The following is an 11458-nucleotide window of genomic DNA, read 5'->3' as shown; positions in this document are numbered from 1 at the left end:
AGCTTTCACAAGATTAATAGTTCACAGATTGATAGTTTTTTTTCCCTCTACCCTCCAGCTTCTGAAGGGAACTCCTGGGCCTGCAACGCTGGTGGGTGGGGGAATCCAGGGCACAGCCTGAGCTCCTGCCTACAGTGTGCTGAAGACAGGGGCAGTGGTGGCAGGCCCATCCTCTGGAGTGGAAGTGCATGTGCTGCCTCCGATCTCTCAGCTCCCATAGCAGCCCATTTCAATTCACCCCAAAACTGCCAGTCTGTCATCACCCATTAAAGGTGTTTGTAAGGAACTGCAAAATATTGAGGTTGATGCTTTTTGGCACTAATATTGCTGTTCATGCTAATATCCCCTGTAATGCCAGCATCATATTAATATTTCTTGTAGACACTCAGACTTGTCCTCATCTCCACTCTTCTGATCCCTCGCCTTGCCCTGCAGCTTATTTTTAAGGATTTTAAGAAGTTATCGATCACATGATAAAGGGGAGCAAGAAATCAAACTTGGCCTTTACTCGGCTGTAATATGGCATGTGGTGGAACGGTCCTTCTCTAAACGAAGCTGGAGGATGGCTTTCCTCTTTGACCAAGGCACAATCTGGTGGATCTTTATTCACTCATTTATGCCCTGGAAACTTACTGGGCTCAGCTGTTGCTCAGGTTCTGTGCAAGGGGCTGGGGGCCAGAGATGAAGAGTCAGGATCCTGCCCTTCTGATGGTGGTGGTGGTGGTGGGGGGGAGTTAGGTGAGCCGTAAGGCGGTGCAGGGGAGCTCCCCCCCCCCCTTGACACAGAAGGCTGCCCTCGGCAAAGATTGCCTGGGGTTACTGACAGCAGACAGCAGGTCTGTTATGCACTGAATTATGTCTCCCCCATCCCTGGCTTCAAACTCCAATGCTTCAGAACGTGACCATATTTGGAGATAGAGTCTTTAAGGATGGGATTACGATAAAATGAGTTCACTAGGGTGGGTCCTGATTTATGTGACTGGTATCTTTTTTTTTTTAAGATTTTATTTATTTATTCATGAAAGACATACAGAGAAGAGAGAGAGGAGAGACATAGGCAGAGGGAGAAGCAGGCTCCATGCAGGGAGCCTAACGCGGAACTTGATCCCAGACTCCAGGACCACATCCTGGGCCAAAAACAGGCGTTAAACTGCGGATCCACCCAGGCATCCCAATGTGACTGGTATTTCTATAGGAAGAAGGCATTAGAAGAGAGACACACACAGGGAAGGCCGTGTGAGGATCCAGGGAGGAGACAGCTATCACTAAGCCAAGGACAGAGGCCTCGGGAAAACCAACCCTGCAGAGCCTTGATTTTGGACTTTTAGCCTCCAGAACTGTGAGAGAAACCCCCCTTCCATGGCACTTTGTTATGGCAGCTGTAGCTGACTAATACAGGCCTTAAGGCCTGTGTCTTCCCAGCTGCCTCAACTAGACAGTCCCTATCTGGGGGTGATTTGGAAGCCAGAAGGGTGATTGAGATCCCACAGGGAGAGGATGTTAGTGGAGAAGAGAATAAGGGAACACTAATACTCCTTGTGAACTGGGCTTCTCAGGCTTCTCTTTCTTTACAAAATCTAGCGTAGGGTGCAAAAACATAGTCAAAGCTATGCACGGAAGGCATGATGGATCTGTACTTGCAGGCCTGTGCTAAGTGAGTGCTGGTGTCACCGAGTGCTCTCTTCTGGTGGGCACAGACAGAAAGCAGGCGGTTAGTGTGTTGTGTGATTTTTCCAGTTATTTGTTAATGCCTTTATGTTTATGAAGTTCTTCCTTGTATCTGAATCACATGCACCCTACACTTTGTGTGCATAGAGTATGTTATTTATCATCCAGAATTTATGAAGGGGGAAACGTAAGTTCAGAGATGTCCCTTTGAAGACCGCTGCCTGCCTTCTTAGCCGGGAAGATTGCTTGTAGGGACACCTTCTGTCCAGAGAGCAGCAATGGGTCAGGCCTGTGTCCATCAGATGACCTGGAGCAGGCTACTCCTGTCCAAATTCCGCCCCATATGGCCTCCCCCATCAGATGACCTGGAGCAGGCTACTCCTGTCCAAATTCCGCCCCATATGGTCTCCCCAAGGGTGTATCCTGGCCTCCAGTGGAAACCTAAGCAGTTATTTTATTATAGTAGATTTTAGGATATAATTTGCTCCATTATTTGGTAAAAGGTGGGATTTTCTTGTAAAAATGTCCTTACCCAGCAGGCTCTTCCCCCTGCCCCCCCGCCCCCCCGCCCCCAGCCACCCCTATTTTATATTTCTATTCTTACATTCCTCCCCATTTGGGTCCTGGCCTTCTACGCCATCATCTCCACCTTTACCAAGCACCACCAACCAGATCCCAGCCCCAAGCCCTGTGTCTTGTATGGGCTGCGACCCTGGGCTTGGGCAAACACTAGCAGGTCTTCTGTGGATCAGCCTTTGCTTACTTTAGAATGGGGAGAGATGAAGAAGCCAGAGAGAAGCCTCAGAAGCTTCAACTTCAGAGCTGTGTCTCTACTACAGAACCACTGCTGGTGTCCTTCCGGGAATTCCTGAAGGCAAATGGAACTTGAAAATAAATCCTCTTGCTAGACCCTCTGGTCTAAGCTACATGAGGACTTCTCCCTCTGGTCTAGGAGGAAACCAGCTAATGTGTACCTACTTCTTGATAAATAATAACCTCAACCTTGTTTTGCTCAAGGCACATTCTCCTTTCATCCTGGCCTGGTTTTCATTGCAGAATGTTCTTGGATGAACTCTGGGCCATCTGGGGTGAATGGCATCATGTGCAGAATTTTTCTCTGATCTCCAGATTTCTCTCCTGATAGCAGGGGAGGAGATTTCAGTGCACACTTCCCTACGTGCTTTGTCTAGGAAACTGTTACTCTGCTGGGGCTGGAAGCCAGGCCTTCAGGTTCCAATCCCACATCCTTTCTTGCCTATATATTTTGAAAGGATGTCTAGCAGGCAGTATGATTCTGGGTGAGCTTTGACTTGGTGGTAGCTTTTTTTTTTAAGATTTTATTTATTTATTCATGACACACACACACACACACACACACACACACACACACACGCAGAGGCAGAGACATAGGCAGAGGGACAATAGGCTCCCTGTGGGAAGCCCGATCCGGGACTCAATCCCAGGATCCTGGAATCATGACCTGAGCCAAAGGCAGACACTCAACCACTGAGCCACCCACGTGCCCTGGTGGTAGCTTTTTAAATCCTGGCATACAGGGGGTACTCTTTTGTTAATCCAGACTGCAGCACCTTTGTATCATGGTTACCAGATGATGATCTAAGTGTAGGCAGTATCGAGATAAATAAAACAAAATCCTTCCTCTCATTGAAAATAAATTAGGGATGAGGAACATGTAAATTAAAAATTGCAATAGAAAGCTCATGGTTCTGCCCTTTGAGAATACCACCTTCCTCAGTGAACCTCAGGACGAACATTCTGAAGGAGCTCAGACATAGAAAGGAATAATCCCTTCATTTTAAAACTGCAAGGTCTGAGGGCCCAGAGAAGAGAAGAAAAAAGGAAACTCATACCTGGAGAGCTAGTGTGGCTGGCAGTGTGCTGGGCTCTTACTTGCACAGTGACATGTGGGGAGTGGCTGGTGTCAGGGCAAAGCAGAGACTGGACTGCAGGCTCAGTGCTCCCCTCAGGGCTTGGGGTAGACTCTGTGTTTTCCAGGGGGACCCTTCCCTGCAGGGCCTCCAGTAGTCTCCAATACCTGCAAGGTCCATTACAGCGCCTCAGGGGGCAAACGAGCTGCTCCCATTTACCAGGGAGCCCTACTCTCCTAATTTCTCCTTCTGGGAGCAATCCCGCCTGGCCAGCTCAGCTGGAGTCCTCTTCAGGCGCTGCCACCCTTCAGGATGAGGAGTTCACCTTTCTGCCTTCTCCCACGCTGCACGTCCTGGAGGCAGGGCTGGAGCCGCTTCTTCCATCAGGCAGATGGGGAAACAGCGGTCTGGCACAGGCTCTTGGCCGGTAGGGTCAGAGCTGACAGCCGCCTTCTATTTTGGTTCCATTCCTGGGCTTGCTCTTTCACCCCTGGGTTTGTTTCCTAGGAACTGTTTGGTGTGGCCAGACTGAGGCTTGGTGTCCAGCACCCATGAGCCATGTGTGTCTCCCAGTGCCTGGGCAGGGAGGGTGGCTGTTCCTGGGCAGCAGGGGCAGTTGTGAGCAGCATGTGACAGTCAGCAGCTCCCATGTCCACTTCCTCTGCCCTTTTTGGGAGATGTGTCTGCACCCCCCCACACACACCACCACCACCACCAGCACTCAGCTCTCTGCACCCCCAGCATGACATTTCCACAGTGGTGTGGCTGGTGCTGATGCTGAGCAGGCTACAGTGGGCTAGATGCAAGGGCCTCTCCCCTGTCCTACCGCCTGGGGAAGGCCGGGGCCTGCGGGTCACAACGGCTCCAGGCCAGTGCATGTGGCCAGACCCTCTGCTTGGATCCCACTTCAGACTCCGGCTTTATTATTTTTCCAGGCACCGTGATTATCCCCCTAATCGTGCCAGGAAATGAAAAGCCACAGACGCTCTCTGTTCGGCGGCCCTGTAGAGCTCTGTTGTATTATGAATGTGAAAGTTGATTGAACCTGGGAAACAATTTGAGGGCAGAGTTTCTTTTTTTTTTTTTTTGTCTTCTTTTTTTTTTTATAGATTAATTTTTATTGGTGTTCAATTTACGAACATACAGAATAACACCCAGTGCTCATCCCGTCAAGTGTCCCCCTCAGTGCCCGTCACCCATTCACCCCCACCCCCCGCCCTCCTCCCCCTCCACCACCCCCAGTTCATTTCCCAGAGTTAGAAGTCTTTATGTTCTGTCTCCCTTTCTGATATTTCTCACACATTTCTTCTCCCTTCCCTTATATTCCCTTTCACTATTATTCATATTCCCCAAGTGAATGAGAACATACACTGTTTGTCCTTCTCCGGTTACTGTGGCCAAGTTCAAAAAGGGTGTTGCCTGAGTTCTTCTCTGGGATTTTGATGGAATCTTGTCTCACATTTAGATCTTTCATCTATTTTGAGTTTATCTTTGTGTATGGTGCAAGAGAGTGGTCCAGTTTCATTCTTCTGCATGTGGATGTCCAATTTTCCCAGCACCATTTATTGAGGAGACTGTCTTTCTTCCAGTGGATCGTCTTTCCTCCTTTATCGTATATTAGTTGACCATAAAGTTCAGAGTCCACTTCTGGATTCTCTGTTCTGTTCCATTGATCTATATGTCTGTTTTTGTGGAGGGCAGAGTTTCTGAAGCGACCTTGATAAGAGGAGGCCTCACCCAAGGTGGAGGGCCGCTCAGACCGGCTCCGAGCGCCAGGCTGAGATGTGGAGCTACCCAGTGTTGCCCCTCGCGGCCCCGCCTCGGCCCCTGCAGGCCTGAGTGGCACAGAATGCCTCAGCCAGGGGGCCCCAGGGCTCAGCCAGCCCAGCCCCGGGTGGCACAGAAGAGGAAGCACACGGATCCCCCAAGACCGACTCACATGTCCGGGCCTCTGCAGAGTTAGGGGTTCCCTGCTCCGACTCCTACCTCCCAACTCACCTGTCTGGTGATTGACTCATCTCCACAGTTTTCTTCCCCCATTGTGGGGAGGGGGCTTTCTCTGCTTACTTGCGTTCCCCAGTGCCGGCTTTCCAGGGTGAACGAGTGCCCCCTTTATAAGTGCAGTGATGATGATGATGACCAGAACGGAGAAATAACACTGACCATGTGCTTTGGGTGTTTTGAATATCACAACTAATTTAGTCTTTGTAACAATTTCAAGGGAACTCAGGTTCATTGCTTCCCAGTTTGTCACCTGCCCACCACCTCCTTTCCCACACTCAGGTCATACCGTATCTTTTTTCTTTTTTTTTAAGAATGAATTTATTTATTTATTTATTTATTTATTTATTTATTTATTTATTTATTTATTTATTTTAAAGATTTTATTTATTTATTCATGAGAGACACACAGAGAGAGGCAGAGACACAAGCAGAGGGAGAAGCAGGCTCCTTGCAGGGAGCCTGATGTGGGACTCAATCCCGGGTCTCCAGGATCTTGCCCTGGGCCGAAGGCAGGTGCAAACTGCTGAGCCACCCAGGGATGCCCAAGATTTTATTTATTTATTCATGAGAGACACACAGAGAGAGGCAGACACACAAGCAGAGGGAGAAGCACGCTCCCTGCAAGGAGCCCTATGTGGGACTCGATTCCAGACCCTGGGATCACGCCCTGAGCTGAAAGCAGACGCTCAACCGCTGAGCCACCCAGGCGTCCCTCTACAGCACCTGGTATTCCCAGGTGGTCTCCCATCCAAGTAGTAAACAGGCCCAAATCTGCTTAGTTTTTGAGATCAGATGAGATGGGGTGCATTCAGGGTGGTATGGCCGTAGAGGACTGTATCCTATCAAGACCTAATTGCAAGGGAACGGAAAGAAGGGGGAAGGTTCTTCCCTTCTGGCCTTTAATCTAAAACACAAATTTCTGCCGGAGAATTCTGCTTATCCCCCCTCTTTTCCTGTCTCTCTCTGCTCGCCCTCCTCCCTCACCTCATGTCCCCAGTGTGTCTGCCAGAGCTCCTGGACTGCCTCTGCAGCCAGCCGATCCCCTGCGATGTGTACTTGCTGGAGAGCTCAGACAGACCGGCCGGGCAAGCCCCGCTGCAGCCTGTGTGCACTGCTCCACGCTTTCTCTGCTCTTTGGCTCCCGCCATGTATATCTTTAATTTCATCATTTACCTCCTGCCTCCTCTACTGAATGTCATGAATATTGTTTCCACAGAGAGCCTGCTCATTTTTAAAAGTGTGTTTGCTATTCTGTGGGCTTGAGATGGGACAGCCCAGGTGCACACAGTGAAAACAACTTATAAAATGAATATTGTGAGGACCATCCTTCCTCCCTGAGGCAGAAAGGGGCTACCAGGCAGAAGGGGGGAAGGGGAGTTAGGCTGGTTCATTTGGGCCTGGGTCTGCAAGGGCCCCCATATACAGCAAACCCTATGTCCATGGCTTCTTCTTTTTTTTTTTAAATTTTATTGGAGTTCAATTTGCCAACATATAGCATAACACCGTGGCTTCTTAAAGCTGTTTTCCCAAGTATACAGCAGATGCTCATTCACAAACATGTACTGAGCATGGGGGACATGCTAACTGTCTTATATGCCATATGTGCTAAGTACTGTTCTGAGTGTCTGACCGGCAGTCACTTACTGAATCCTGGTAACAACCTGAGCAGCTGGGTGATGGTGTATCATCCTCAGCATGTTACAGATGAGGAAACTGAGGCACAATGAGGTTAAGTAAATTGCCCAAGTGTGCAAAGCTATGAAAAGGCAGAGCCGGGAGTCAGACCCAACTGGTGGGACCACATGTTGCCTGTCAAGGCTTTCCTGCTTCTTACTGGCCACATAACAGTCCTGGAAAAACCAACACGGCGAGGCATGTGTGAGTGGTACACACATGAGGTGCAGCTGGTGTTCTGAAGAATAAAGCTCTCCTGGGCTTGGGAAGGCAGAGGAAACTTCTTGCAGAAAGTAACACTGGATCTGGGTGTTCGTGGAGGGATAGGATTCAAAGGGGTAAAGGAGACGGGCATTTTAGACAGGAAGAATGGAAACATCAGGGACAAGGTTTGAGAGGCCAGAGAGAGAGAGAGAGGAGGGGATGGGGAAAGAGAACTTGTGTGTGTTGGCCTATGAGGAAGGGACAAGGATGAAATCCATCCAATCTGTCTCCTGACATTCTGTTGGCAGAAGGTCTGAGATTCCTATTTGGGGTGAGGAGGAGTTCTGGGCTGGTAGGGGCCGACAGGGAGAGTGACCATGAGCCCTCTCTAACCTTATCATAGATTTGCTACAATGTGTTTTCTGATTCCCCCCTTGCCTTTCCAGATGTAAAGCACCTGCCTGGTGCAGACTGCCATTTCCAGCTTTCTTCACCTGTCATGGTATTAAGTGTAAAAAAAAATAACACATATTTATTTTATGTTATTTACAAACTATAATGTTCGGAGGGAAAACAAATTGAGATTTCTGGGCAAAGAGGAGGCATCTGGTGTTCTGATTCACTCAGCCAGCAGTTGCAGATGCCTTTGGAGGAGAATGGCCCCACCTGGGGGTAGGAGGGAAGGCTGTGAGGGACAATGGTGAAGGATGGGGCACCCAGAAGGAGGAGGGTGGGCAGTGAAGCCTTTAGTGTGGTGTTCCTGAGATCTAGCCCTCCCAGGTCGGAAGCACACCATTTGGTTGCAGTAATGAACAGTGATGAGTAATGGCAGTGCTCTTGTTGGTGAGCCTGGCTGGGCAGCATGTACTCTGTAGTGTGTGTGTGTGTGTGTGTGTGTGTGTGTGTGTGTGCACGTGCACATGCACACATGTGTATGCTCTTTGGTGTTGTTGTGTGTGCCTACTCCCATATTTCTTCCTGAGAGATTCCAACCTACTCCCTGTAGCACAAATCAAGTAGAGCTCTCATTTTCCAAGCCTCATTTGGTAGCTATGACACCTTTCCCTGATGGAGGAGACAAAGAAGGGGGAGAAAGTAGAGGCAGGACATTTCACTCTATGTTGATGCAAGATTGTATTAACTAAAATTGCAGAAAAATGGTCTCCATCTCTCCTTTCAGTGGTTGCTTGTTTACACTGGGTTCCCAGCTCTCCTGAGGTATTAGGAAACACAGCATCCACCTCTACCCAAACTTTGCTACATCCTCCGTCTTCCCTCTCATGAGGGCTGGACTCCTGATCTCGGCTGATCTGCATAGCTCAAATCTATGGTCTTTGTGGGAACTCTTGGAAGAAAAACCCTGGATATCCTCCTAGAATTGAGGCAGTAAGAACAGAAGAGTTGTAGTGACCTATTAGCCCCCAGACGAAAGAGCTTATGTGCAGGTGGCCCCTGAACAAGGGAAGGTTAGGGAGGTGAATGATGAATAGGGTCCTCATAATGTCACCGGAGCCTCTGGATGAGTCCAGGCATGAAGCTAGTCAACTCTCGGACTTGGCAGGTGAGGAAGGAAATAGATAGTGTTTTTCTCCTTTCCATCACAGTTTATGTCACTTGCAGCTGTCCTAAATGGTGCTGTGCTGACCACAGTTTGGTGAATTGAGCAACTGAGTTGGAGGAGAAAAGGTATCAAAGGAGGCCTAGGAGAGAGACCCATGCTTGCTAACCTCAGGCTGTTTCTGAGTGACTTCAGAAAGTTGCTCATCAGCTAAGATGGAGCTGGGGGAGCAGGGGATGAAACATAGGGCATAGCTCCTCCGTGTGCACCTGTCAACATACTACTGATGATTTAAAGAGGGGAAGAGTGCAAAAACTGGCAGGACTTGCAAACTGCTTGTCCTTTTTTGTGGCTGGAGAACTAGAGGCCCAGGAAAAAAGCATGACTTATCTAAGACCACACAGTGTGTCAGTGATGAATTCTTTATTTTAATTGGATTTTTCCAGGGCATGGAGTTGTTGGGGGTGCTGAGGCTGCAAAACCCACTAGCGTTGGTGCCTTTCTAATAGAGCAGCAGACAGTCCTGGGGTTGGAGTTGGGCTCAGGGGTGTGGAATTTAAACAAAAGACTTGGGGGTTTAGGGATCCTACCCAGTCACAACTGTGTTCCCTCCTAGGATTTCACTTTAAAAAAATTATTTATTTATTTGAGAGAGAGAGAGAGAGAGTGCAAGAGAGAGCGAGGTGGGTGGGGGGATGGAGAGAGAGGAAGGCAGAAGGAGTCTGGTTGAGCAGCCCTGGTACAGGGCTCAATGCGGGGCTCAATCTTACGGCCCTGAGATCATGACCTGGGCTGAAACCAAGAGTCAGATGCTCAACCAACTGAGCCTCCCAGGCACCCCACCTGGGGTCCACTTTTAAAGCAAGCCACTGCCAGCTCTATTTTTCTTCTGTCACTTGATGCCCAGCTCCATCTGGAGCTCGCCCCCTCCTCTTGGCCTCTCATCCTTCCCTCTGGGTGAAGTGGAGCTTCATTAGTGGCTGGGTGTGAGGATGGCCCAGGTATAGATCTGGAAGGAAATTGGCTATAGGTTGGTGGTCAGGACGGACAGAGCCAGTCAGGGGAGTAACATGAGAGAGGGCTCTGCTTGGGGTAGCTTCCAACCCCCAAATGGCAAAAATGAGCATTCACGTAGATCAATCCATTGATCTAAGCTCAGAATCACTCTTGGAGGAAGACAGTTTTTGCCCCCTGAGGTCTGATTTGGTTGTCTCTGACCTTCTGAAAGAAATGACCAAAGATACAAATACATACACACGTACACACATGTATATACACACATTCACACACACACACACACACACACACACACACACACAGAGCAGGCTGTCTTTTTTCTCCTCTGACTCTGGAGCTGAAGCTGAAGTCCAAGCTCTCCCACAGGACACAGGAAAGCCTGCTGCTAGGGCTCCACAGTGTACAGCAGTCCCCCCCTCACCCTCCGCTTCTTCGTGGCTTCACTTTCTGCGCTTCCAGTTACTGACCATCAACTGAAGTCCAGAAGCGAATGATCCTCCTTTTGACGCGTCATCAGAAAGTCAGTAGTCGCCTGCCAGGAAGTCACAGTGCCTGTGTCATTCCCCTCCCCTCATCTCATCACAGAGGTATTTTATCATCTTGTGTCATTACAAGAAGGATATGTACAGTGCAATAAGATATTTGGAGAGAAGGAGCAACCACATTCATGTAACTTTATCACAGTGTATTGTTATAATTGTTCTATTTTGTTATTAGTTGTTAGTCTCTTATTAAACCTCATTTATAAATGAAACTTTATCACATGTTTAGGAAAAAACTCTATGTAGGGTGTAGTACGGTCATAGTTTCAGGCCTCCACCAGGGTCTTGAAATGTATCCCCCAGGGGTGAGGGCACTACTGTGCTCAAGAGGTCAGCAGTTCCATTCCTCCTGATGCTTCCAAGCCTCTCCTGTTTGGGTCTCCCAGTTTGCAGAGGGTGTGTGAGTCCATTTGCCTGGAAGGTCCGAGGAAGTCGAGCTGCAGCACCACTCTATTGTCATTGCTGCACCTCAGGCAAGTCACTGTCCTTCTCCGGGTCCCAGGCTTCTTAGCAGCCACTGTTGACTTCCCTGCCTATCTTTAAGGTTCTCTGCCTTGACCCCTGGCTTCCTTTCTGGTTACTGATTTGATTTTCACAGCCTGGCTCCTCTCACCTCTTCTGGCTGCTTCAGGGCTGGGGAGAGTGGCCCCCGTGAGGTCTGAGGGGCAGGAGGCACACCTGACAGCACCTCACCACAGGAAGGGCCTTCTGGGCCTGTGCAGTGACCCAGGAACCTGAGGGCCCCTGGGGGGGGGGTGAGTCGAGCAGGGCCGAGTGGAGGGGGGCAGAGAGCATTCAAGTTAGTTGCATCTGATTCCGAATCCTGCAAAGATAAAATTCAGATGATTTCAAATTGTCACATACAAGCGTTGTTAGATTCTGAACTTTTGCAATAAGAGTAG

The 11458-nt window shown here is 49.2% G+C and overlaps 1 pseudogene; it reads right to left on the bottom strand.

Annotated features, from left to right (window-relative positions):
- Positions 1 to 6272: 6272 nt before the first annotated feature.
- On the bottom strand, positions 6273 to 6391 carry LOC129493997 (5S ribosomal RNA; annotated as a pseudogene).
- Positions 6392 to 11458: the final 5067 nt, after the last annotated feature.

Source organism: Nyctereutes procyonoides, unplaced genomic scaffold (assembly GCF_905146905.1).
Source record: "Nyctereutes procyonoides isolate TBG_1078 unplaced genomic scaffold, NYPRO_anot_genome, whole genome shotgun sequence".
NCBI lineage: Eukaryota > Metazoa > Chordata > Mammalia > Carnivora > Canidae > Nyctereutes > Nyctereutes procyonoides.
This window is presented reverse-complemented; position numbering and strand designations above follow the sequence as displayed.